This window comes from Lathyrus oleraceus, chromosome 1, assembly GCF_024323335.1.
Source record: "Lathyrus oleraceus cultivar Zhongwan6 chromosome 1, CAAS_Psat_ZW6_1.0, whole genome shotgun sequence".
Lineage (NCBI taxonomy): Eukaryota > Viridiplantae > Streptophyta > Magnoliopsida > Fabales > Fabaceae > Lathyrus > Lathyrus oleraceus.
Window position 1 is genome coordinate 287,638,997 of NC_066579.1, and position 10,973 is coordinate 287,649,969.

The window sequence follows — 10,973 nt, forward strand, 5'->3', positions numbered from 1 at the left end:
CAATTAAATCCTTTGATATTGTATAATCCCACAGTCTAATTTGAGTGACCAAAAGACCATTGGTCACTTAATGAGACTTTTTTCTGTAAGTTATGGAGCTCGAGGCCTCAAGTCAGATTCTCAATCAAGGCATCCTCAGTCATACCAAGCAGTGGATAATACAAAGTACATCAAAGGTGACATCTTTAAGAGCTTGTCAAATCAAAGTTAGAATTGCGTGGCATGAGCCTTAAGCAATATAGAAGGAATTGGATTGGAGAATTCCTACCCTCATTCTGAATATCTTTGGGTATGGGACGAATGACCCAGTTGCTCATTGTATTCACCTCTATTCATATACTTTAGCATAATTCAAATCATACGATTGGCAAGCCTATCTCTTCACAAAGCAATGCAACAAACAAAGGACTACGCCAACAACTTATCAATCAAGATTCAAGTTGTACGACGCGAGCCTTAAGAAATGGAGAAGGAATGGGACTGGAGAATTCCTACCTCCATTCTGAATATCTTTGGGTATGGGACGCTTAACCCAGTTTCTCATTGTATTCATCTCCATTCATAGACTTTAGTGCAATTCGAATCGAACAATTGATAAGGTCTTCATCGTTACAAGAAACAACAACAAATACTCTTCTCCAACAACTTGAAAGTTAGGATGAGAATCATATGTCACGAGCCTTAAGTAGTAAAGAAGGAATGAAACTGGAGTTGTCCTACCCTCATTTTGGATATCTTTGGGTGCAGGACGTTTGGCCCGTTGTTCATCGTATCCATCTTTACTCGTAGACTTTAGTGTGGTTCTTACCAAATAACTATCAAGTCTCTTCCTGCCATATTCAATCAATCATATTCTTTTGCCTCATCAATCATCTTGCTTTCAGCCCTAGTGGACTGAACTACAAAAGCTTTGATTTCCTTATTACACTATAAGGATATATAGGCAAGAGAACCCAGTTTCTTCACGAGCTACCCTATTTATCAATCAATTCATTCTTCATTCATCAATCAATACCATCTTTTTGATATCAAATGTACTTCTCTTTGGACTCCTTGTACATCCTTTTAGGATGATATAGCAGCAATCCACCTCATCAATCGAGATTTGTTTGGATCGTCCTCAAACATTTAATTCATCCCTTTTTGGATTAAACGCTAATTTACTCTTCGATTCAGAGTCTATCTCTTCCATGGATCCAAGATACCGTTCTTCTTTGATCTCGAACTATTTGTTCCCCAGCCAGTGATATACTACTCCTTGTACTCAAAAATACTTTCTTTTGGGCCCCGCATATACACTTTTAGGACGATATAGCGGCAGTCCATGTGAATCAAGATTTGTTTGGATCATACCCAAACATTTAATTGACTTTGTTTTTAGCCTCACCCTATAGCAGCAACCATGCTAGCCCACGTATTGGTAAACGCCAGTTTTACTCTTTGGTTCCAAGTTCTTTCCATTTGTGAGTTCCCTTGATACCATTATGTTGGTGCAAGTTATACTTTTCATCACTTTCAATCTCTCTTTATTCTCGTGGTTCCACGAACTATGATTGTTATGATTTTCTCATTGCACAATAAGAATACGTAGGCACGAGGATGAAAATCCTTGGTGAGCATACTCCTAACTATTCCTTCTTCCGTCTTAGGGCGCCACTCATATCTTTCATGATCCAGTATCTACCTTCGATCATTAAAATGTTCACCCTAGTGACATACTATTTCTTTGACACCGAAACACAGTTTCCTTTGGGATTCCATATATACCCTTTTAGGACGATATAGCGGCAATTCGCATTTGTACCTAGAGTTGTGTGGCTCATACCCAGACATTTAATTCCTTCTTTTATGGCTAAATATTGTATAGCGACATCCATGCTAGTCCACGTATTGGTTAACGTTGTTTCCCTCTACGGTACAGATTCATTTCTCTTATGGATTCCAATATACCTTGACTTTTGGTTTCAAATTATACTTTTTCAGTCACTGTTACCAAATACTCTATTTTGTGACTTTGGTCACTTTATTCCGTTCATCTCCATGATGCATTCATACTCTATCTTCATTCATTCCACGTGATATACCAGTTATCTTTGAGCCAAATACAATATCCCTTTGTGCTCCTTCTTGCATCACCTTATGAATCAAGAGTTGTTCGGATCGTTCCCAAACACTTAATTCACCTTGTTTTGGCATTACCCTATAGCGGCAGCCATGCTAGCCCACGTATCGGTGTCATACGGTGAACTGACTTTATACGTTTTTGCTTTGGAAAGCAAATGTCGCAGATAGCAAGAGTCGCCACCGACTTTTCTTTTATCCCATAAGGAAAGGTGGAAAAGAACAGGAAAGACCTTAATTAGATTTTGGGTTCGGGAGGTACATTATACAAAGGGAAGGTGTTAGCACCCTTTGTATCCATGGTTATCCATGGGCTCTTAATTGCTGGATCACTTATGTTTGTCTGGAAAAAGTGTTTGTGAATTGCTTAAAAAATGTTTTGAAAAGAGAATTTAACTTTGTAATGATTCTTGTATGAATGTATACAAAGTGGTTATCTCGTTTAGTTTTGAAAGTTGTCTAGAAAAATATAACTCGGTAATGATTCTAGTATGAATGTATACCAAGCGTGATTTTCTGAAAGATGTTTTGAAAGGTGTGAGGTATGAAAAATGTTTTAGGTTGTGAGTCAGCAATTAAGGGTTATACCTACCCGAGGTCTTTATGGGCATTTCCTATCCTTATGAGGGTAAAATTGTCCTTACTATTGAGAAGTAAGTAGTTTTATCCTTTGGATGTAAAAGGGTCATCGTAGGGTCATTGATTGGTCATTGAAGGCAACATTTGTAAGGATACCTTAGCATTCGAAGGGACGATCATCATTTAACCGTAGGCTACACCGAAGGGTCATCGAGGGACAAAATCATATATTCGAAGGCAACATCCGAGGGACTATGATTTATTTTATAGGGCCATGATGATTTAATCGAAGGGTCTTTGCTAAGTGTATCCCCACATTCGCGGGACATGACCGTAATACCGTAATATCGCAAGGCAACAAAGAGAGGTCCAAGATCACATATTCAAAGGCAATATTTTATAATCAATTGGGTAGTTGTAATCAATTAGGTAATTAGGTCCACATTATAATCAATTAGGTAATTAGGAGGAATTTCCACATTAAAATCAATTAAGTAATTAGGATGAATCTCCACATTAAAATCAATTAAGTAATTAAGATGAATCTCCACAAGGGTATCCCACAAATAAAGTGGGATACCTAGCAAGCTGCCCTCTTCGGGAGTATGTGAGTCCTTACAATATTCAGCAAACAGGTCAGAATACCAAATGGGGGTGCAATCGAGGATTACACCGCAAAAGAAACACAGCAGTAGGAATATCAGGCAAAATAACGCATGATTGACATAGAACAGATCAGATAAGCATAGAACAGAACAACCAAAATATTAGCAATTGTCACGTTCGCCTCTGCCTCGCCTAGCGAAGGCTTAGCGAATACTCGCTGCATGCTCGCTTAGCGATGTGCTAGCGAGCGGCTGCGAGTTTTGAATTTCAGAACAGTACGACCTCAGCATGCTGCACGCCCTATGGCATCCAATACAGAAATTACATGGTTCAGCATTCAAGATATTCAGGCACACTTAAATTCACATGCAAAACCTCAACTATGTTTATGAATTCAATTATAATATCACATGCAAATCAAGAACATAAAGCGGTAATAGTAATGCAAACCTGTTTGCAATTGAATTGCAACCTTAAATTGGCAAGTCGGATTGAGTTGGGCGGCGGATTGAGTTGGGCGGCGGTAACCTCGGTATGGATGAGTTTCTTTCAGGGTATCCTTTAGGGTTACTCTGAATTCTCTGGGTTAGCCTCCAGGGTTTGTTGTGCCTTCTTTCTATCTCCGGTTTTCGTTCCGTTTCCGTTCCCTTCTTTCTGAATGAAGTCCTTGGTATTTATAATAGTTTTTTGTGACCTAATGGGCTCAGAATGAAGCCCAGAATTTTCTGGTATTCGCAAGCTTCGCTAGGCGAGTGGCGTAGCGAAGGGTTCGCTAGGCGAAGGAGTTGCTCGCCTAGCGAGCATGCCAGTTTGGGCCATTTTCTGGATTTGGCCATCTGTGAGCTGGGTTTTGGTTCCTTTAAGGTCAATGCCTTGGAAAATAAGTTGGGGTGCCTTGAAAAATGTCTTGCAAAATTAACGGGTAAATTTTGGGGTATGACAGCTGCCCCTGTTCAATTTTCTTGAACCGAGAGAGTTAGAATGGTATGTACGCCATTCGTGGTCTGGAGGTGGAAGATTATTGAACACTTAGAATGCCCCAAAATTTTCACTTATTAATCAACAGTTATTCCTGATGGAGATGGGCTTAAAGATGCCATCCAGGAAGTTTGATGATGAGAGCTTCAGAGTGCGTCGTACATTAGACGATATCTGAAGACATGGGTGTCATACCGGGTCATACGCTAGACCGTATAGTGAGTCATCCATTAGGCGGTCGACTTCGCTGGGGAGTCAGAGTGTGTTATACGCTGCTGGGGATAAGGGATCAGAATGGATCATACGCTAGACCGTATCTGAATAGCAGAGTGAGTTGTTCATTAGGCGGATGACTTTGCTGGGGATGCAAGATCAGAATGGATCGTACGCTAGATCGTATCTGAGTTGCAGAATGAGCCGTCCGTTAGGCTACATCTGATGATGAAAGGGGTAGTCGTACGCCAGACTACACTTCGGAATGTACCGTACGCTAGGTAGCATCTGAGCAGCAGAATGAGCCGTCCGTTAGGCTGTATCTGGAGAAATAAAGGTCAGAATGGATCATACGCTAGATCGTATCCGCGGGGATTATCCAAATGGGTCGTACGTTAGATCGTATTGGAGTAGTTGAAGGTCAGAATGGATCGTACGTTAGATCGTATCTGAGTTGAAGGAGTCATATGTTGAGCTGAATCAGAATGAACCGTACGCTAGGCTATATCTGATAGTATTTGTATACGTTGTATTTGCAATGAATATCGGAGATGGGCTTAAAGATGCCACCATTGGGAGGATATCAGAGTGCTTGTCCGAATGAATGTTCATATGGATTGTATCTGAGAGATGTAGTTGAATCTTGAATGTAATCGATAAAGATGTCCGTCTGAATGGACCTTTGTTTTGACTGTATCAGGAGGATAATTAACCTGAAAAATAAAGTTAGCTTCATGCTATGTCATGATGCATGAGATGTTTTATGCTTATGAAAATAAATGCGAACAACGTATGCATGCGTATGTGAAATGATGTAATGAATGAATTATGTGTCTGGAAAGTTTTTCCTGGTGACTCCCTGGGGAAAATAAATCCCCATCTTCTGGTTAGAGATGTTTGTATCAATGACCCTCTCTTAGCTGGAGATACTTGATTTCTGTCTAATGGTAGAAATATTCGACAGAAGCCTGGTTGGGAATGGAAGAGATGACCAGTCTGTCTAGTAATGCCGACTTTTTCTGGGGAGTAACTGGTTTATGCTGGGGAATAGCATTAGCAACCGGATTCGTTGGAAAGCATGGTTAGACCTTCTCCTCGATCCTGAAGTCTTTTGTAATTGCTACTTCCGTTTTATGTATGTATTTTGATAAACATCGATCATATTCAAAGGCACATATTAATTCAAATTAAATCAACGGACGTTTACGCAAACAAAACAGAAAAAGTAAAACAAAAGCGTCTTTTGGAAATAAAATTGTATTGAGTTTGAAAGAGGGCCTATAAACAGGCAATTTGTGTACAAAGAGACAGAAATCCTAGTAAGAGGAAATTGTCGAGAACATAAAGAAAAAGCTATGAAGGAAAAGTCCTATCGATTTTAATTCTGCTACTGTCATTATGTCTTCAAGCATCTCATCTCCTGCTGTCGGATAGAAGTGATTGGCTTGTTCAGTCCCTTTGACTTGGGTGAAGCTGACTGAGAACGGGACATAGTCATACGCTTTTAATCCCTAATTTTTGCCTGGACCACCTTTTCAGGTTTTCAGTCCACCAGGATACCCTTTTTTGCCCAAGCCGCCTTTTCAGGTTTTCGACTCGTCGGGTGTACATTTTTATATGTTTATCCCTAATTTTTGCCCGAACCCTTTTGGTTCGCCGGGATGCCCTTATTTTTGCCTAGGTACGTCGACCTAGCGGGTCTCTTTTACGCGTAGTATTTTTTGACTATGTCTGCGTTCACGGGATGTGGGAAGTCTTCGCCATCCATCGTAGCAAGTATCATGGCTCCACCAAAGAATACCTTCTTAACTACAAATGGCCCTTCGTATGTGGGGGTCCATTTGCCTCTGGGATCACCTTGTGGCAGAATGATACGCTTGATCACCAAGTCGCCAATTTGATACACCTGTCTCTTGACCTTTTTGTTAAACGCCTGGGTCATGCGCTTCTGATATATCTGCCCATGACAAACAGCCGCAAGTCTCTTTTCATCAATCAAATTTATCTGATAGAGTCGAGTTTGAATCCATTCATCCTCGTCTAAACCTGTCTCTTTCATGATTCTTAGAGAGGGAATCTGAACTTCTACCGGTAAGACGGCTTCCATTCCGTAGACTAAAGAGAAAGGAGTTGCCCCTGTCGAAGTGCGTACTGAAGTGCGATAACCATGAAGAGCAAATGGTAACATCTCATGCCAGTCTTTGTACGTTACTGTCATCTTTTGTATGATCTTCTTGATATTCTTATTAGCAGCCTCCACGGCGCCGTTCATCTTTGGCCGGTACGGAGAAGAGTTATGGTGTTTTATTTTGAACTGCGTGCAGAGTTCAGTAATCATCTTGTTGTTCAAATTAGTGCCATTATCAGTGATAACTCTTTCAGGGACGCCATATCGACAAATAAGACTATTCTTGATGAACCGTGCCACCACATTCTTGGTAACAGAAGCAAATGAGGCTGCCTCCACCCACTTTGTAAAGTAATCAATAGCCACGAGGATGAAACGATGTCCGTTGGAAGCAGTAGGTTTAATCTCTCCAATCATATCAATGCCCCACATTGCAAAAGGCCAAGGGGCTGTCAACACGTTTAATGGAGCAGGAGGCACATGTACTTTGTTCGCATAGATCTGGCACTTGTGACAAGTTCTGGAGTGATGGTGGCAATCAGCTTCCATGGTAGACCAATAATACCCTGATCTCAGAATCTTCTTGGCCATTGTATGTCCACTAGAGTGAGTCCCAAAAATACCGTCATGCATGTCTTCCATAATCTTTTCTGCTTCCTTTTTATCCACACAACGAAGCAAAGTCGAATCATGATTACGTTTGTATAATATTCCATTACTCAAAAAGAATCTAGCGGAGAACTTCCTCAGGAATTTTCTGTCATTGATGGACGCCCCTTCAGGGTATTCCTGAGCTTCTAAATATCTTTTTACTTCGTGGAACCAAGGTTTCTCTTCTACTTCATCAGCGTTAAGTTCATAACAGTATGCTGGTTCATCTAATCGTTCAATGGTGATCATGGGAGCTTCATTGTCCCATCTGACCCTGAACATAGATGACATGGTAGCCAATGCGTCTGCCAACTGATTCTCTTCTCGTGGAATATGTTCGAATGTAATCTTTTCAAAGTATGGGAGTAATGTCAACACCCGCTCTCGATAAGGGATGAGATTCGGATGTTTAGTGTCCCATTCTCCTTTGATCTGACTGATTACTAATGCTGAGTCTCCGTACACACTCAAAAACTTGATTCTCAGGTCTATAGCAGCTCTGAGTCCCAAAATACATGCTTCATACTCGGCCATATTGTTGGTACAATCGAAACATAGTCTAGCAGTGAAAGGCGTATGGCAACCCTTAGGAGAAATAATCACAACACCAACACCATTGCCCAACGCATTAGAAGATCCATCGAAAACCATAGTCCATCGGGATCCCAGTTTGGGTCCTTCATCTGGTCCAGGTTCTTCGTAATCAGTAACAAGCATGACATCCTCATCTGGGAACTCAAAATTCATAGATTGGTAATCATCCACTGCTTGATGAGCCAAATGATCAGCTAGCACGCTTCCTTTGATTGCTTTCTGGGTAGTATACTGGATATCATACTCTGTTAAAATCATCTGCCATCTTGCTATTCTTCCGGAGAGGGCAGGTTTCTCAAATATATATTTGATAGGATCCATCTTAGAAATCAATAAAGTGGTGTCATTCAACATATACTGTCTTAGTCGGCGAGCCGCCCAGGCCAAAGCACAGCAAGTTCTCTCGAGCAGTGAGTATCTTGTTTCACAGTCGGTAAACTTTTTGCTAAGGTAGTATATGGCATGCTCTTTTCGACCAGACTCGTCATGTTGCCCCAACACGCACCCCATTGAATTTTCTAACACGGTCAAATACATGATTAGAGGTCTTCCTTCAACTGGTGGTATTAGGATCGGAGGTTCCTGGAGATACTTCTTGACTTTGTCAAAAGCTTCTTGACATTCGTCATTCCATATCATCTCTTGATTCTTCCTCAGTAGTTTGAAGATGGGTTTGCAGGTAGCAGTTAAATGGGAGATAAACCGGGCGATGTAATTCAAACGTCCCAAGAACCCTCTGACTTCCTTATCTGTACGGGGCACTGGCATTTCTTGAATAGCTCTCACCTTAGCCGGGTCAACCTCAATTCCTTTACTACTGACAATAAAGCCCAAGAGTTTACCGGATCTTACTCCAAAGGTGCATTTGTTCGGGTTCAATCTCAGCTTGTATTTCTTCAACCTCTCAAACAATTTGTACAAATGATCGAGATGTTCTTCTTCAGTATGAGATCTGGCTATCATGTCATCCACATATACTTCTATTTCATGATGAATCATATCATGGAACAAAACCACCATAGCACGCTGGTACGTTGCCCCGACGTTCTTTAAACCGAATGGCATTACTTTGTAACAGAAAGTGCCCCATTGCGTCACAAACGTAGTTTTCTCTCTGTCCTCAGGTGCCATCTTAATCTGGTTATAACCCGAGAATCCATCCATGAAGGAGAATACTTTGTGTTGAGCGGTATTGTCTACCAGAACATCGATGTGCGGGAGTGGAAAGTCATCTTTGGGACTCGCTTTATTCAGATCTCTGTAATCGACGCACATTCGCACCTTACCATCCTTCTTCGGTACCGGTACCACATTAGCAACCCATTGAGGATAAGAAGTAACGGCTAGGAAACCGGCGTTAAATTGTTTTATAACCTCGGCTTTGATTTTCTCAGACATCTCAGGACGCATGCGACGAACCTTTTGCTTAACAGGACGACAATCTTCCTTCATCGGCAAACGATGCACTACTATATCAGTATCCAGTCCCGGCATGTCTTCATAAGACCAAGCAAAAATCTCCATATAGTCATGTAACATCTGAATCAATCTTCCTTTGACACTGTCTCCCAAGCCTGCTCCTATTTTGACTTCTTTCTTGTCCACTTCAGTACCCAGGTTTACAATTTCGATTGACTCTTCATGCGGTTGTATAGTCCTTTCTTCTTGCAGTAACAGTCTGGCAAGTTCTCCAGGTACTTCACAATCTTCCTCACTTCCATCCTCGGCTTGGTAGATCGGATTTTCAAAGTCATAATGAACATTAGTAGAACTATTATCAACAGGATCCAGAGTGGGTATGGATCTGCAATTCGTTATGTGAGTGTGTGTAAGAAAACATAGCTTTTTCGGAAGATGACAGGAAAGATAAAGAGCGCAATATTTGAATGCAAAAAGTCCATTGATTTATTAAATGTGAATATGCTTATGAAAATGACAAAACCCTTAACAAATTAGCTATTGTGCCCCGGGCATAGACACAATGCTTTAAGAAGTTCAATTGTAAAAACTAAAAAACTTGCAACACTAAAATAGACAATAACAATTACTCCTGACTAAAGGAAATCGGGATAGTGTCTTCAGCCTTCCAATTATTGAGTCCGTCACCAATTGTTGGGAAAATCCAGCTATCCAGATCGCAATCGCTATCAGCATCTTCTACAGCATTAATCTGATCTTTGACCATCCTTTCAGAGTTAAATCCCAGACCAGATCTATCAGACTTATACGGTACATCGATCAGTTGACCCTAGCCAGTACGACCACCATCTTCGACCACGGCTTCGACCATCTTCTTCTCGAGCAAGAGAGCCTTCAGCTCCTCCCGCCCCTTGGATAAGTTCAAGATCATCTCCTGGAATTGAGCATTCTGAGCCTGGAGATCTTTGACAGTTTGTTCGAGAGCCATCTTTCTGTTTAGAAGGAAGACCGTGAGAACCTTGGTCCTTTAGAATACATGTTATGCAATGTTATGTTATGCTATGCAAAGTATGAAATGTTTTCAAGGACTTTTGGAATTTAACTTTGCGTAAACCACCAAAAAGGGGAACTTTTATTTCATTACAAAAATAATAAAAATACAATGAAAGCTCAAGTCTCCCAGGGACGGCTTCTTTTTGGGCGGAGATATGCATTGAGTCTTCGTTCCTCATTAAGCTGGCTGGTGAGCTCTAATACTTTCTTCCTTTCTGCACCGAACTGAGTTTCAAAAGTATCCCTTTCCTCTCTCAACTGGATCCAGGATTTCTTCAATTCTTCAACATTGGTAGGCATATCTGGATAAGGAATGATCTGAGGGGCACCTCCTTCAACTTTTGGTTCGGCAATCAGAGGTCTGATTGCAAGATATGGCATGGTAAGCTCACGAGCTCTGGCGCGTACCCATCTGAGATAAGGTTCCATAGGAATAGAGTTTTCTGTCCTAAATTACTTCTTTTCACCATGCCCCAAGCTCGTACAAACCTTTGACGGAGACCTTGAGAGTCGTTGTCATAGTCAAACACAGTGCCTTGAATGATTATTTCATGTGGACCATCTCTTCGAGCATAACCAAACTGACGTAGGGCTAAAGCTGGGTTATAAGTAATACCTCCTCTTATCCCTA